At 43.5% G+C, this 16901-nt stretch overlaps 1 non-coding gene and 1 pseudogene across 2 annotated transcripts in view; both read left to right on the plus strand.

Moving 5' to 3' along the window:
- Positions 1–16901, plus strand: part of LOC144697561 (uncharacterized) — a 108642-nt pseudogene that overhangs the window by 76554 nt on the left and 15187 nt on the right. Inside the window, exon 5 of the transcript XR_013580387.1 lies at positions 15072–15521. The product of XR_013580387.1 is annotated as an uncharacterized LOC144697561 (transcript). The remainder of the gene's footprint in view (positions 1–15071; positions 15522–16901) is intronic.
- On the plus strand, positions 9603–9743 carry LOC144698598 (U4 spliceosomal RNA). Its single transcript, XR_013580541.1, has one exon. It is a non-coding gene; the product is annotated as a U4 spliceosomal RNA (small nuclear RNA).

Genomic DNA, 16901 nt, shown 5'->3' on the forward strand with positions numbered 1-16901 from the left:
GTGTTGTTCTCCTTGGAGTGAAGGAGATTGAGGGAAAATTTGATTGAGGTGTACAAGTTTATGATTGGTTTCGATCAGGTAGATAAAGAAAAGCTGTTTCCATTTGCTGATTGTAAAAGAAGTACAGGACAAGGATTTAAGATTTTGGGCACGAGATACAGAGGGGTTGTGAGGAAGAACGTTTTTACACACTGAGTAGTAATGACCTGGAGCTCAATGCTTACACTCAAAGATTGATAATATCTTGGTCTGGAATTTCTATCCTGGGCTGATAGTGACAGGTTTGGGAATGGATTGTACAGAGCATTAGAATAGGGGGGCCAGGTCCTGATGAATTGAGTGACTCTGTCAGATCTTAATGTGATGTTTGACCTAACTTTCCCGCCTGTGAATCCTCCCCTTCTAACCGCCTGTAAAAGGAGTTTCCAAAATCCGTCCCTGTCAGTCTAGGATAGAAATTCACAACATACTCTCCTCCTGCCACCTGGACCAGGATGATCACGCATGCGCCCTGCTGCACTTGAAGAGATGCAGTTTAATCAGGGATAGTCTGCATGGATTTGTTAATGGAAGGCCATGTTTGTCAAATTTGATCGATTTTTTTTGAGGAGGTAACCAGGAGTGTTGATGAGGGTTAATGCATTTGATGTCGTCTACCTTTAGCAAGAATTTTGATAAGGTCCCTCATTGTAGACTGGTCAAGAAAGTACGAGCCCCTGAGATTTAAGGCAAAGTGGCACGTTGTATCCAAAATTGGCTGAGAGCCAGGAAGCAGGGGGTGATGGTAGAGTGATATTTCTGTGATTGGAAGTTTGTTTCCAGTGGGGTTCCACAGGACTCAGTGCTGGTGCCCTTGCTGTTTCTGGTGTACATAAATGATTTGGACTTAAATGTAAGGGGTATAATCAAGAAGTTCGTGCATGACACGAAAATTGGTAGGACGGTAAATAGTGAGGAGGATAGCCGTAAACTGCAGGAAGATATCAATGAACCGGTCAGGTGAGCAGAACAGTGGCAATTGGAATTCAACCCAGGAAAGTGAGGTAACACACTTGGGGAGGGCTAACAAGGAAAGGCATTGCACTATGAATGGTAGGGTGGAAAGTACTGAAGATCAGAGGGACCTTGGTGTGCATATCCACAGATCTCTGAAGGTGGCAGGGCAGGTAGATAGGTGGTTAAGAAGGCAAATGGGATACCTGCCTTTATTAGCCAAGGCATGGAATACAAGAGCAGGGAGGTTATGCTGGAATTGTATAAAACACTGGTTAGGCCACAACTGGAGTCCTGCATGCAGTCCTGGTCACCACATTATAGGAAGGATGTGATTGTGCTAGAGAGGAGGAGGTTTACCAGGATGTTGCCTGGGCTGGAGGGCCTGAGCTTTGCAGAAAGATTGGACAGGCTGTGGATGTTTTCCTTGGAGCAGTGATGGTTAGAGGGGGCCTGATAGATGTGTATAAGATTATGAGGGGCATAGATAGGGTGGATAGAAAGACACTTTTTTCATCAGTAGAGGGCTCAATAGGGGGCATAGATTTAAGGTAAGAGTTGGAGGCTAAGAGGGGAGTTGAGAAATATTTTCACCCAGAGTGGGTGGGAGTCTGGAACTCACTGCCTGAAAGGGTGGTTGAGTCAGAAACTTTCGTAACATTTAAGAAATATTTAGATATTCACTTGTGTTACCATAGTCTCCAGGGAAATGGGCCAAGCGCTGGAAAATGGGATTAGTGTAGTCAGATCGTTGTTGACCAGCATAGATACGATGGGCCAAAAAGCCTCCTTCTGTGCTGTAAACGTTTGTGAGTCTATGAGTCAGAACAACTCCTTACAGTTAGATGTGAACTCACTGCAGCCTCAGTAGGCGATGTGAACAAGTGATTTTTCTTTCCATACACCGAACATTTAAACTCCGTTGTCAGTAAGAATTCAGCTTGTGGACAATTATTTCACAGTGTGATTTTACCCATAAGTTTCCAGCTTACATTGGGATCTCAAATCCTTCTGATACCGAGTTCTAAATTCTCAAACCATCTACAGTTATTGAAAATTGGGTCCTGTAAATATGAAATAAAAAAGGAAAAAGCTGGAATTTCAGCAGATCTGGTGGAGTATATGGAGGGACAAACATAGCTAATCATAGTAAATAAACTGCAGGGCTATGACTTTCCATCAGATCTGCACTGCATCAGTGCACAGACCTGAAACTTAACTCTGTTTCCCAATCTACAGATGCTCCTAGATGTGCTGAGTATTAGATGTATTCGTGACTAACTTATATTTTGTTTTCATCCATTCACAAGTGGAAACATCTTCCACTTGTCTACCCTGTCAAACACTTTCATTATCTTAAAGGCTTTGATCAGGTCATCTCTCACTCTTTTTTCCAGGCAAAACCTTTTCAAACTGTTCAATCTTTGTTGATTGATATAACTTTCCAGTTCTGTCATCATTCTAGCCAATCTTTTTTGCACCTTCCCCAGTGCTTCTCAGTCCATCTTATAATATGGATACAAAGCTAATCTGAGCACCAACGTCACTATTGCCCCAAGTTCCTGTATTGTTAGGGGAAAATTAAAAATGCTAAAAGAGAACACTGCAAGAATTTACTGAAAAACCCTAAAATCTCCAGGCAGACATGGCTGCTAAGCATATTAAGAGTTGAAGATTACCAGATGAACATTGCACAGCCTTGAGAGTCAGACTGGAAGGCACAAGGAAGAACATAAATTAGATTAGGTGTACTCCCCTCTCACATAGGGAAGGGGCAAATGGTTTTAGCTTAGATATGGGAAGGTGAACAATGGACAAAGAGGGGGCTTTGATGAAACACAAACAGCCTTGAATTGTGAGAACCAAAGTCTTTGTGTGCGTGTTTTAATTTTGATTGGATAATATAATTATGTATACATCCTTTAGAATTACTGGTTAGCAAAATCACATGTTTATGTACTCAATGCATTAGAGCGGTGTGTCGTTTACCGATTGGATGTATTCAAATGTACTCAAATGTATTATGATAAGAAAAAGTACAAAAGTAATGAAATGTAATCAATCTGGGAGTTGGGCCTTCATTCTTAGGAATGATTGCGGCTCCCTTGCATATGCTTGAATAAAACCGGTAAAAGAAGCCTGAGTCTCTGTGGTCGCTGTGTGATCGTGGATTGTAATTTCTCCTCTTCAACTGGCCTAGGTGGTAGTTGCTGGATTGGAGGGAATACCATCTTCAATAATGCTGGAATGATCAGAATTGCAGTGGGAGAGTGGTCTGTGGTTTCGAGCTGTTATTCACCATCCTCTACTTCAGCCATTCTCCCATTAGCTGAAAATACGATGAGGCTAAATGAACAGATCCAATGAACTGATCTGTAACATTATGAATTATCTACAAAGTTGGCTCTCACCTTTACAGTGCAATGGAGGGTGGTTTACATCCTAAATCTGTAACTTATACCATTAAGAATAGCTGCCAGGGAATCACTAGATTTCAGGACAGGGCCAGTGTAAAGTTCAGTTAATGTGATTTCCAAGCAATGAAGAGGTGAATTTGCAATCCCTGTGCACCTTGTCTGTACATCTTCCAAAGTAAAACTTGAATTTAATCCATTGTTCTCCATCTTGAGTATATTCAGGATGCAAAGCCATCAACATTTGGATACTCGGGGACACTCAATGGATATTGGGATAGGGCGAGAAAATAAGAGTGGAGGTGGAACGTCATTTAACGGTGGAGCAGGCTGAAGGGGCCATATGGTCTACACCTGCTCCTATCTCTTGTGTTCTTAAAAAATCACTGGTGCCCACCCTTCACTGCAGCTCATTGTGTTTTTGAGTGGAGATGATTTCTGTTTGTTACAAAGTGCAGGATGATCTGATTAACTGACAGAGCTGGCTCCAGATTGCTAATGGCCTATTCCTACTCTTTTGTTTCTGTTCTATTTCAGTGCCATAAGAAGTGAAGGGAATCATGGAAGGCACTTGTCAGTATGTTAGCGTGGCCGAGCGATCTAAGGTGTTGGATTCTGCTTCCAGTCCATGTGGATTTGTCATTTTGAATCGCAACTTGCCAAAGCTTCAATTGGTGGGCATTTTTGGCCCTTCCTCAGTCAGCAGAGGATCAACTAGTGTTAGCTGAAATCGAGTCATAGTCATAGATTTATACAGCATAGATACAGGCCCACTGTGTCCTCGCCGGCCATCAAGCCCCTATCTATTCTAATCCCATTTTCCAGCACTTGCCCAGTAACCCTGTATTCTATTGCATTTCTAGTGTTCATCCAAATAGTTCTTAAATGTTGTGAGGGTTCCTGCCTCTACCACCCCCTCAGGCAGTGAGTTCCAGACTCCAACCATCCTCTGGGTGAAAAAAAAATCCTCTAATCTTCTCTAAACTTCCTGCCCCTTACCTAAAATTGATTCCCCCTGTTTATTGACACCTCCGCTAAGGGGAAAAGTTTCTTCCTATCTACCCTATCTGTGTCCCTCATAATTTTCTGTACCTCTATCAGGTCCCCCCTCAGCCTTCTCTGCTCTAAGGAAAGCAACTCTAGCCTATCTAGTCTCTCTTCATAGCTGAAATGCTCCAGCCCGGGCAACATCCTGGTGAGTCTCCTCTGCACCCTCCCCAGTGCAATCACATCCTACCTACAGTGTGGTGACCAGAATTTACCCAGTACTCCAGCTGTGGCCTAACTAGCATTTTATACAGCTCCAACATAACCTCCCTGCTCTTATATTCTATGCCTCGGCTAGTAAAGGCAAGTATCCCATATGCCTTCTTAACCACCTTATCTACCTGCGCTTCAGTGAAGTATGAACATGTACACCAAGGTCCCTCTGATCCTTTGTACTTCCAAGGATCTTCCATTCATAGTGTATTCCTTTGCCGTGTTAGTCCTCCCAAAATGCATCACTTCACACTTCTCAGGATTAAATTCCATTTGCCACTGCTCTGCCCATCTTACCAGCCCATCTATATCATCCTGTGTTCTAAGGCTTTCCTCCTCATTATTTACTACACCACCAATTCTCGTGTCATCTGCAAACTTACTGATCATACCTCCTATATTCACGTCTAAATCATTAATGTACACTGTAAACAGCAAGGGTCCTAGTACCGATCCCTGTGGTACTCCACTCGTCACAGGCTTCCAATCATAAAAACAAACTTTGACCATCACCCTCTGCCTCCTGCCACTAAGCCAATTTTGGATCCTATTAGCTAAATTGCCCTGGATCCCATGTGCACTTACCTTCTTGACCATTCTCCCTTGCGGGACCTTGTCAAAAGCCTTAACTGAAGTCTATGTGGACTATATCAACTGCACTACATTAACGGCCCTACCTTCATCGACATGAGTCACCTCCTCGAAAAATTCAATCAAATTTGTTAGACATGGTCTTTCTCCGACAAAGCCATGTTCACTATCCCTGATTAATCCCTGCCTCTCCAAGTGGAGATTAATCCTGTCCCTCAGAATTTTTTCCAATAGTTTCCCAACCACTGATGTTAGACTCACTGGCCTGTAATTACCTGGTTTATCCTTACAACCCTTCTTGAATCATGGTGCCACATACGTTGTCTCCAGTCCTCTGGAACCTCTCCTGCGGCCAGAGAGGATTTGAAAATAGTGTCAGAGCCCTTGCAATCTCCTCCCTTGCCTCACATAGCAGCCTGAGATCCATCTCATCTGGGCCTGAGTTATCCACTTTTAAGCCCACTAAAACAACCAATACCTCCTCCCTTTCAATGCTAATGTGTTCAAGTATATCACAGTCCCCTCCCTGATTTCTACACCAACATCTTCCCCCTGTGAACACAGATGAAAAGTAATCATTCAAAATCTCACCTCCGTCCTCCAGCTCGATGCACAGATTGCCACTTTGGCCTCTAATGGGCCCTACTCTTTCCCTGGTTATCCTCTTGCCCGTAATATATTTATTAAATGCCTTGGGATTTTCCTTTATCTTTCCCGCCAGTGTTTTTGTTCATGCCCCTCTTCGCTCTCCGAATTACTCTTTAAAGTTCCCCCCACCACTTTCCATACATCTCCCGGGTTCCCACTGCTTTCAGTCCTCTGTATCTGCCATAAGCCACCTTTTTTTCCCCTTATCCAACCCTCTATATCCCTTGACATCCAGGGTTCCCTGGGCTTGTTGTTCCTACCCTTCACCTTTATGGGAACATGTTAGCCCTGAAATCTCACTATTTCCTTTTTGAATGACTTCTACTGGTCTGATGTAGACTTTACTACAAGTACCTGCCCCCAGTCCACTATGGCCAGATCCTGTCTTATCATATTGAAATCGGTCTTCCCCCAATCCAGGACCTTTATTTCTTGTCCATCTTTGTCCATAACTAGAATTATGGTCACTATCCCCAAAATTCTCCCCCACTGACACTTCTAGCACGTGACCATCCAAGGTCAACTACCATTCTTACTTACTGCAGTAATTGACCCTTGATCAATGGTGCAATGCCAACTCATCTTTTACACCGCCCCCTCCCCCCGGTTCACGCCTGAAGATTCTATACCCTCGAATATAGAGCTGCCAGTCCTGCCCTTCCCTCAGCCATGTCTCTGTGAGAGCAACAATATCATTTTTTACCTAATTTGTTCATGGGATGTGGGATGTGGGCGTTTTTCCATTGCTGTGGGTCTGAAGTCACATGTAGGCCAGACCAGCAGATTTCCTTCCCTGAATGGCATTAGTGAACCAGGTGGGGTTTTATGACAATCGATCAGGTGGGGTTTTATGACAATCGGCAATGGTTTTGTGGCCCTCATTAGATTTTTAATTTCAGATTTTTTTGATTGAATTCGGGATTGGCAGGTCCCCGGAGCATTACTAGTCCAGCGACAATACCAATGCGCCACCGCCTCCCATGTGATATTCCCATGTGTTAGCCAACGCCCTCAATTCATCGGCCATACATGTAAGAGTCCTTGCATTAAAATAGATGCAAACCCAGCCTTGCATTATTCCCTTTTGCCTTAACAGGTCTATATTTGCTCTGCCTTCCAGACTGACTTAGTTTTTCTTCTATATTTGGCTGTGCATCACCCCCTACTGTATCTCCACTCTGTATCCCACCCCCCGCCTCCAGTCAAATTAGTTTAAACACCTTCCAATTGCACTAGTAAACCTCGATCAACTCGTCCAATTTGTACAGGCCCCACATTGGCCAGAAACAGACCCAACGATCCAGGAATATAAAGACCTCCCACCTGCACCATCTCTTCAGCCATGCATTCATCCTCTCTATTCTCCTACTCCTGTGTCAAACCGCCTCCTTCTGTGAGGGTGAAGAGTGGGGAGATAGGACTGATTGTCCTGCCAGTGTAGATACAGTGAGTCAAACCGTCTCCTTCTGTGAAGGGATAGAGTGGGGAGATAGGACTGATTGTACTGCCAGTGTAGACACAGTGAGTCAAACCGTCTCCTTCTGTGCTGTACTTTCCTGTGACTTCACGATTTGACTCACTTCTGAAAGATGGATAAGGAAATTTCAGGAAGTTAGAGCCAATTCATCATTCGGCTCTCAGCAGCAACTTCAATCTCACTTTCATCTTTCATTCACTTTCAGCTGCCAAGGCTCCAAGATATGGAATTCCCTCCCTCAAACTCTCCGCCTCTGTCACTCTCTCCCCTCCTTTAAGACGCTCCTTAAAATTCATCCCTTTTACCAAGTTCCTGGCCACCCATCCTAATATCTCCTTCTGGGTGGGTCATTATCAAACTTTGAGAATGTTTCCTGTGAAGTGCTTTGCGGTGTTTCATTGGATTAAATGTCAATCAGTGAAAATTGTTGTTGTTCAGCTCCACACGGTAGGAATGGAGCTGAGGGGACAGAAAGGAGCTAGCTCGGTCACTGGCATCTGCATCGTACAGCTGGGTAGAAATACTTGAGCATTTGGGCTCTATTTCTGAGCTGGATTAACTGTTTTCTTTGCATTTGTTCATGGGATGTGGGTGTAGATGCCACGAGCTAGGCCAGCATTTATTGTTCATCCCTCATTGCCTTGTTCAGAGCGCATTTAAGAGTCAACCACATTGCTGTGGGGACAGTTATGACAGCAGATTTCCATCCCTAAAGGACATTAGTTTTTTTTCCAAACAACCAGCACTGGTTATCATCAGATTTTTAATTCCAGATCTTTACTGAACTTAAATTTCACCATCTGCCGCGGTGGGATTCAAACATCGGTCCACAGAGCATTACCCTAAATCTCTAGAATACTAGGCTAGTGGTAACATCACCATGTCAATTTCAGCTACTGACCTGAAGCCTGATATTCACAAACACTTACAACTATCAGTTTAGTTGGATTTCTCCATTTACAGCAGTGGTCTTAAACTCAGAGGTCAGTTTAACAGTTTAAATGTTACAAATGTGCCGTAGCCTTCAGAGGACACGTGCGCAATAATTAAGAATACCCAGTTAAGATGGGATGGAAGTCACTTCCATTTAATAAAATGTCTTCCTTTGGATTTTATGCAGTCTGCTTAGCACAAAAACACCACCTTAGCTGAAAGGGGGTGAATATAAAGTTCGAGGTTGCTGATTTAAATTTGATTACTTTCTTTGGTTGGCTGGAGTCTTCAAAAGATGGGTTGAAAAATACGGTTGGAGCAGCGCACACAGGTTAATAAATTAATTAAATAAAAGTGTATTATATCGGCACATGAATAAATATCTTGTTTCAGTACCTTTTAAGTAACATTTTGCTTTTATTTCTCCACTTAATTTATTTGAGCCAAGTTTAATTATTGGCTCTGAAAGGTTGTATCATGATTAAGTCCTCTCTAACAGCACTGTGGGTGTACCTACGCCACATGGACTGCAGCGGTTCAAGAAGGCAGCTAACCATCAACTTTTCAAGGGCAAGAAGAGATTGGCAATAAATGCTGTCTCACATTCTGTGCATGGATACTCAAAACTGAAAAACTACCAATCACAAATTGAAAACAAGATGAGAATCAATTGAAATGCAGATCTGTAAAAATAATAATTGCAGAAGACGAATCTTGAAATTTAAAAGTAAAAAATAAAGCTGGAAGCACTCGGCAGCATCAGCAACTAGGGATGCATGATTCATCAGAATTGCTCTGTCCAGTTCCCAACAATGTGTCAACATGAAGCAGAAAAGTCTTCTCCCTGCTCCCACTCCCTTCACTGAGTCTGAACTGGCAATGCACAAGAAGCCATTACTGTGTCCAGAGTTTTCGAAAATTATTATTTATAAATAACGTTCAAAGTAGTGTTAATCGTAGCTATGTTAGAGTGGGTTAACACAACCGTTTAAACTGCCATCTGGGGAGATCTGACATGTGCTCTCCCCCCAAACAAGGCATTATTTCATTTCACAAGGCATCATAGGGTGGGTTAGTATATTTCCATCCCATAATCCTTTCCATCTCATTTCAACATTCTGGCTGATAAATAATGTTTCAATCTGCTGATATAATTTTTAAAAATAAGTAAATAAACTCAATCCCAGGCAAGAATGTGTAATGCGCTGAAATCAATTCATTTTGCTCACCATAAGTGTGAACAGTTTGTGTTTGCTAGACCACCATTTGTCCGGTAAGACTCCATTAGGTTTGTGCAGTGGCAGTATTGTAGCCAATGAGGTTTAACTGAGGCGTGATTATTGCTTATTGAAAACTTTTCCCAATACCCCACTATGGTGACTTGCAACAAAGTCACTATTTGCAATTTTTGGTAGTCTCTTTGGAGACTGTTTACATGTGTAATAAGGTAGTGAATTAAACCCAGAGGATTCTGTTAATATTTGGCAGGCAAGGCAGCATCTGTAAAGAGGTGAGTTTTCAGTATTTATTGGTTGTGTTGATTGAAATTTGTCAGTGCTGGGGTTACTAATGCTGGTTAGACATATCCATGAAATTGATTCTGTAACACTTGTATCACGAAATATTTTCTCACAATTTATATGTTGCTGCATTTACCTGAGTGAGGGTTCAGTGGGAGAGCTGCTGCTTTCATTGATTTATGAATCTGTCCCCCTGCTTGCCATTTAGCTTCTAATTAGAAAACAATTACATCTCCCATGTACTTACATCTAACCCATTAGAAACCTATGTAATTATTGGATTCAAACAAACGCATCAAATACAACAAAAATAGTAGGAAAAACTCAGCAGGTCTGACAGCATCTGCGTCCGTTCATCAGAAGTGTCATATGGACTCGAAAAGTTAACTGTCTTCCTCTTCGCAGATGCTGTCGGACCTGCTGAGTTTTTCCAGCTATTTTTGTTTTTGTTTCAGATTTCCAGCATCCACAGTATTTTGCTTTTAAACCCATCAAATATTCGCTCTTCCTCAGCTCCGCAGTGAGTGAGACAGGGAAAAGTAGGAAACAGCAATTATCTGGCCCGTCACTCTCCAACAGCCAGCAGGGGAAAGTGGCAATTGCAGTTTCAATCAGCGGGTTACTGTCTATCTCTGGGATGCAGCAACAGGGCCAAATCTCCCACTGCACCAAGCACGGGCTCAGGAAATCACAGGTAGATAATATCCCATTCACAAAACCTCCGAGCAATATTTACAGAATGCAAGATTGAGTTAGTCACAAATAAAAGTAACACACCACTTTCCACATCTTTTCATTGGATGTGTTCATCTCATCTTAAGTTCTGCTTGTGGAAAAATGGCTGAAAGGGAGGTTGGTAAATAACAGATTGAAATCATAGTCCTCTCCCCCACTGAAATACTGATCCTTGCAGTATATCGGCATTTGGGGGAAATGATGAGTTTGAAGTCTCAGGTGGATCTAGAAGTACTGGAGAAGGTGCAAGAAAGGTTTACTGGAATTATGCCAGAATTGGAAATTTATCTCATTCAAAAGAGATTGAACAGGTTAAAAAGCCTTTCTGTGGAGAAAAAGTTGAGGGATGTCCTCAGCAAAGCCGTTAATATTAGAAAAGGGTTTGGAAGATGTTTCCACTTGCAGATAGACGAGAATCAATAAAAGTTAGTCACCAATAAATCCAATGTCCAATTCAGAGGCAACGTCGTTAAACAGAGATAAAAGCACAAAATGATGGAAATACTCAGCATATCTGGGAATTTCTGTGGATTGAGAACCAGAGTTATGTTTTCAGGTCTGTGCACTGATGTGCTGAAAAGCCACAGACCTGAAATGAAAACTATGTTTCTCTCTCCACAGATGCTACCAGAGCTGTTTTAGTTCCAAAATATTGCCTTTTATTTCAGAGTTATAGCATTGTCTTTCTCTTTTCGTTGAGTAGAATGTAGATCTCATTGCCAGAAGGATTAGAGATCCAAGTCTGAGCTGGACACTCCTGGGTAAAGTCACACTGCAAAAACATCATTCACCAGCTGAATGTGGAAATGGATTCCCTCGATCACCTCATTAGTTGACACAGCAGCAGTCACATCTGATGGAGAAAACTCTGCAAAGGGATTTTCTCAGTTTGGCCACCTGTTAACAATCCAGCTTTAAAAGTTCAAAGGATTTAATTTCCAACAGTCACGTTGTGACTGACAAGGCAGAGTTTAAATGCTCGGCGTATGGAAGGAAAAATCATTTCTTCACCCGGCTGCTGAGAATCCAGTGAATTCACATCTCACTGTAGGGGTTTTAACTGTTGTTAATTACACCCAGGACAGAAGTATGGTGGAAGCCCGTGTACATTGATTGTTCTATTAATCGAATTAATAATTTTAAATTTTCTCTCTAAGCGGCCAAACATCATCGGAACATGAAACATAATTTTACATGCACGAATATCGCTTTCCAATGGCGGGGCTTTCACCCAGCATTCAGAGCGGGACAGAAGGTGTCCTATCCAGAACACCAAGGCCTCGCTCATGCGGATTGCTGAGTATATTTGGCACCTGCGCATTGCGGCCTCCTACGTGAGCATGCGCACTGTTGTCCTGTGACCGGAGCCAGAGAGCTGGTAAGAAAATGGCGACGGCAGCAGAAAAACAGAGTTAGTGGATGGGCGGGAGGAATGGAGCCAGTGGAGTGGACAGGGAGTCTTCATAAACACTCGGTACGGGACGCAGACCCTTAAAAAGAAACTACCGGTCCCGCGCTTGCAGCAAATAGACCGGAAATGGCTGAATCTCCCCCTCTGCTCGGTCCGGCGGGGGGGGGAGGAGGAACTGTGCAGCAGGGCGCATGCGCGGTCATCCTGGTCCAGCAGCAAGAGGAGAGAATGTTGCGCATTTCTATCCTGGACTGATAGGGATGGATTTTGGAAACTCCTTTTACAGGGGGTCAGAAGGGAAGGATTTACACACAGCAAACTCAAACCAAGAGGAATTTTTGTCTCTTTCAATTTCTATCCTGCACTGACAGTCATGGATTTTTTTATAATCTCCTTTTTACAGGATTTCCAATGGGAAGGATTTGCAGACGGGAAACTCAAACCAAACTTCACATCAAGATCCGACAGTCACTTGATTCATCAGGACCAGAATATTATAGGTCTCTGAGCGTAAAGCATTGAGTTCCAGATCACTCAATCACTCACTGTGTAAAAATTTTTCCTCACATCCCCCCTGTAGATCTTGCCTCAAATCTAAAATCTGCGTCTGTAATCCTTTTATGATCAACTAATGTGAACACCTTTATCTGTCTTACCTCACCCTATCATAATCTTGTACACCTCCATCAAATCTCCCCTCAATCCACTTTACTCCAAGGAGAACAACCCCCAGTTTCTCCAAACTAACCTTACAACTAAAATCCCTCATCCCTTACCCACTCTGGTAGATCTCCTTTGCACCTTCTCAAGGACCCTCTTTCATAAGATGTGGTGATCACTGGTTTGCACAGATCCAGATGCTCTTTGTTTGTGTCTGTGACATCATCACACATCGACAATTACACGGTGACATCATCACACATCGACAATTACACGGTGACATCACCCCGCTCCCCAGGTATTTCCTCAACTGGGAGATTTTTCTCTGACTCCAGTGCTTCTGATATCTTTCCAGCTGCAGGCTGCAGCAGGAGATTTTAAATTTAAAAACTGAAATTGTTTCAGAATTGAGTATTCTTGACTATTCATCGATAGTTTAGAGCTTTTAGTCCTGTACTCTGTTATCTATGAGAGGTTTCATGGCTCTGGGCCTGGTGTGAATCCTTTACTGTGGATCTGAATCCGTGTTCATCCATTGCTCTGTTTCATCCTCTGCCCTCCCTGATCACCTCTCTGCCATTGTCTAACTTTCTCTGTCTCTAATGATGAGTGTATTTTAACTATGTTTAGGATTCTAATGTTCCTTCTGCCAACTGTGTCTAAATGAGGTTTCCACTGCTGCCCATCCCCTGACTATGTGCTGCTGTCTCACCAGCTTTATCTTCCCACAGTATCTTTCAGGAATTGTTTTTCCTGAGCTATAGTCTATTTCTCTTCCACTTTAGCACCTATGTTGACCATCAAATTCTGCCCACCCTAAAATGGTAATTAATTAATTCTATTGTGTAATAGAACATACCAAGGTGTTTCACAGGAGTGTTAGAAAGCAACATTTGACACTGAGCCACGTGAAGCGATATCAGGGCAGATGGACAAAAGTTTACTAAATGAGTTGGTTTTATGGATTATCTTAAAGGAGGAAAGTGAGGTGGAGAGGTTTAGGGGGAAATTTCAGAGCTTGTGGCCTTGGCAGCTGTTAGGGGGAGACACCATAGGTGGAGCAGTTAAAATCAGGAATGCTGAGCAGGTCAGAATTAGAGGAACGCAGATATCTCGGAGGGTGGTGAGGCTGGAGGAGATTACAGAGGCAAGGAGGGAGAGATCATGGAGAGATTTGAAAACGAGGATGAGAAATTTAAAATTGAAGTTCTCCTTAACCCAGAGGCTTTGTAAGTCGGTGAGTACAGGGGTGATGGGTGAACAAGACTTGGTATGAGTAAGCAGAGTTTTGGATTACTGGGAGGCTGAATGTGGGAGGCCGGCCGGGAGTGTGTTCGGAGAATTAAGTCTAGATGGAACAAAGGAATGGATGACAGGTTGAGCAGTTACATAAAGGGATATATGGATAGTGTGGGAAAAGACTTCGAATGGATTGAATGGTGGAGCAGAATGGGCTGAATGGCCTACTCCTGCTCCTATGTTCCTATGCACAGTCTGGTTCAGCCTCAGACATTTGCCAGTAAGAGGGATGGAGCTGGTGGTCAGGGAGTGGAGTTTGTAGTGGGGACTGAAGACAATGGCTTCAGCCTTCACAATATTTAAATGGAGGAAATTTCTGTTGATCCAGACAAATCAGGATGGTGTGTAACTTGGAACGGATCTTGGAGATGATGGTGTTCACATACACCTGCTACGCATGTCCTTTAGGTGGTTGAGGTTTCTGGAGACTTTGTCAAAGTTCTTCTGGTGTTGTAGATATCCCTTCACCCCCTGCCTCTCCAACCTCTGTCTCCCTCTCCTCCCTTGTAGGCCAGAGTCTTGTGTAGGCCCAGACCGGGTGGCAGGTTCCCTTCCCTGAAGGACATTAGTGAACCAGTTGGGTTTTTATGACAATCCAGCAGTTTTCATGGTCACTTTTTCCTAGTGCCGGCCCCACAAATTACCAGATTCATTCAGCTCAATTTCACAACCTGCCTTTGTGTTTTTGTGGGTTCTCTCTCACTCCCTTTTTTCTGTTTTAAATCAATTTCACAGGGTATTAGAAGGGGAGGATTTGCAGTCGGGAAACTGAAACTAAACATCACATCAGAATCTGACAGAGTTGACTAATTAGTGTAACCTAAATATCATCAGATTTTGAACATGGAAGGAAAAGGCACTGTTCACAATGGGGAGAAACTGTGGAAATGTGGGAAGGGATTCAGATCCCTGTCTGAGCTGGAAACTCATTGCCACACTCACACTGGGGAGAGGCCATTCACCTGCTCTGAGTGTGGGAAAGGATTCAGTCAGTCATCCAGCCTGAGGACACACCAGCGAGTTTACACTGATAAGAGACCTTTTAAATGCCCAGACTGTGGGAAATGCTATAAAAGTTCTGGGGAACTGAGGCGTCATCAACGTGTTCACACTGACGAGAGACCGTTCAGGTGCTCTCACTGTGGGACTGGGTTCAGGTGATTATCTCATCTCACTGAACACCAGTGAATTCACACTGGGGAGAGACCGTTCACCTGCTCCGAGTGTGGGAAGGGCTTCATTACCTCATCCAACCTACTGATACATGAGCGAGTTCACACTGGGGAGAGGCCTTTTCAATGCGCGGACTGTGGGAAATGCTATAAAAGTTCCGGGAATCTGATGTCCCATCAACTTGTTCACTCTGACGAGAGACCTTTTAAATGCCCAGACTGCGGGAAATGCTATAAAAGTTCTGGAGAACTGATACGTCATCAACGTGTTCACACTGACGAGAGACCGTTCAGGTGCTCTCACTGCGGGACTGGGTTCAGGCGATCATCTCAACTCATTCTACACCAGCGAATTCACACTGGGGAGAGACCTTTCACCTGCCTCGAGTGTGGGAAGGGATTCACTCAGTCATCCTACCTGCTGACACACCAGCAAGTTCACACTGGGGTGAAACCGTTCAACTGCTCTGAGTGTGGGAAGGGATTCACTCAATCATCCCTTCTGCTGACACACCAGCGAGTTCACACTGGGGAGAGGCTATTCACCTGTTCAGGGTGTGGGAAGGGATTCACTTGCTTATACCATTTAAAGAGACACTAGCAAGTTCACAAGTAACTACAGTGATTGGATGTTGTTGTGAAATCACATCCAGGACTGAACCATGTTCATTGGCATCTTTTTCTGCTGATGTTAATAAACTCCAGGTCAGTTATAGGGAGTAATATTCTGGATAAAAGTCAAATAAATCAGCTTTGTGTTAAACTCACCCTGTGTCAAGTGTTTTTAATCTCTCAGACACAAGTTAGTTCCTTTTGAAGGGCTCTTCCTCACCCCCGTCTCCTCCATCCTCACCTCCAACAACAAGTGTGAGGAGCTCATGGGGCAGAAAATTACACTCGGCGGGCGAGCGTCCCGACGTTATCGCGCAGTCCCGCAATATTTCACCAACAATTAAGAAGCCTGTCAGGCCACTAAGAAGTTAATTAAATTCAAATTTACGCTGCCCATCGAACCTAATCATTGGCGGGTGGATGAAAAGGCCAAACGGCCTTTACCTTTTTCAGGAAACCTCATCCACGGACGGGACGAGGTCGCCTGAAGCAAATCAAATTTTACACTTGAATTAAAAGCTTGAAACAAAAACAGAAAATGCTGGAAAAACTTAGCAGGTCTGACAGTGTCTCTGGAGAGACAAAAAGAATTTTGCTTTTTTGCAAAAGTATTTTGCAGTACTTTGCTTTTATCTTATTTAATTCACTGCCACTTCTCTTCCAGGAATGCCTATCTTGAAGAAGTACTGCTCTGCAGTGTTTTGCTTTTATCTTATTAATTAAAAACATCTCCCTGCTCATGTGACAGAGTGACATGAGGGGATATGTTTCATAACATGTATAAAATCTTTATGAATATATTTTTTAAAATCATTCCATCTCCCTGAGATAGCTCTCTGCCTCAGGGAGATTATGTAGCTCGCTCTCACGTGTATGCACAAAGGTCACACTCGCTCAGCTCGCACTCCTTCCCCCGGCCGCACAGGCAGCGCTGAGCACTGCTGCTCACATTTCACGCAGCGCAGGCCTTAATTGGTTTCCAGCATGAAATTGCTTTCCGGGCCTGATTGCAGGCAGCGGTCAGCTTCCTGACTGCACCACTCGTCCCCGCTGAGCCCGCACGCCAAGGGCAAAATTCTGCCCATGGATCTTCTTTGTCATAACGTTGAGACAATCCGATCAGCTGCCTCTGCTGCTTCCCTCCCTTCCACACGCCCACTGGGACAAACTGTCTCT

The sequence above is a fragment of the Cetorhinus maximus genome, chromosome 23, assembly GCF_964194155.1.
Source record: "Cetorhinus maximus chromosome 23, sCetMax3.hap1.1, whole genome shotgun sequence".
NCBI classification, from domain to species: domain Eukaryota; kingdom Metazoa; phylum Chordata; class Chondrichthyes; order Lamniformes; family Cetorhinidae; genus Cetorhinus; species Cetorhinus maximus.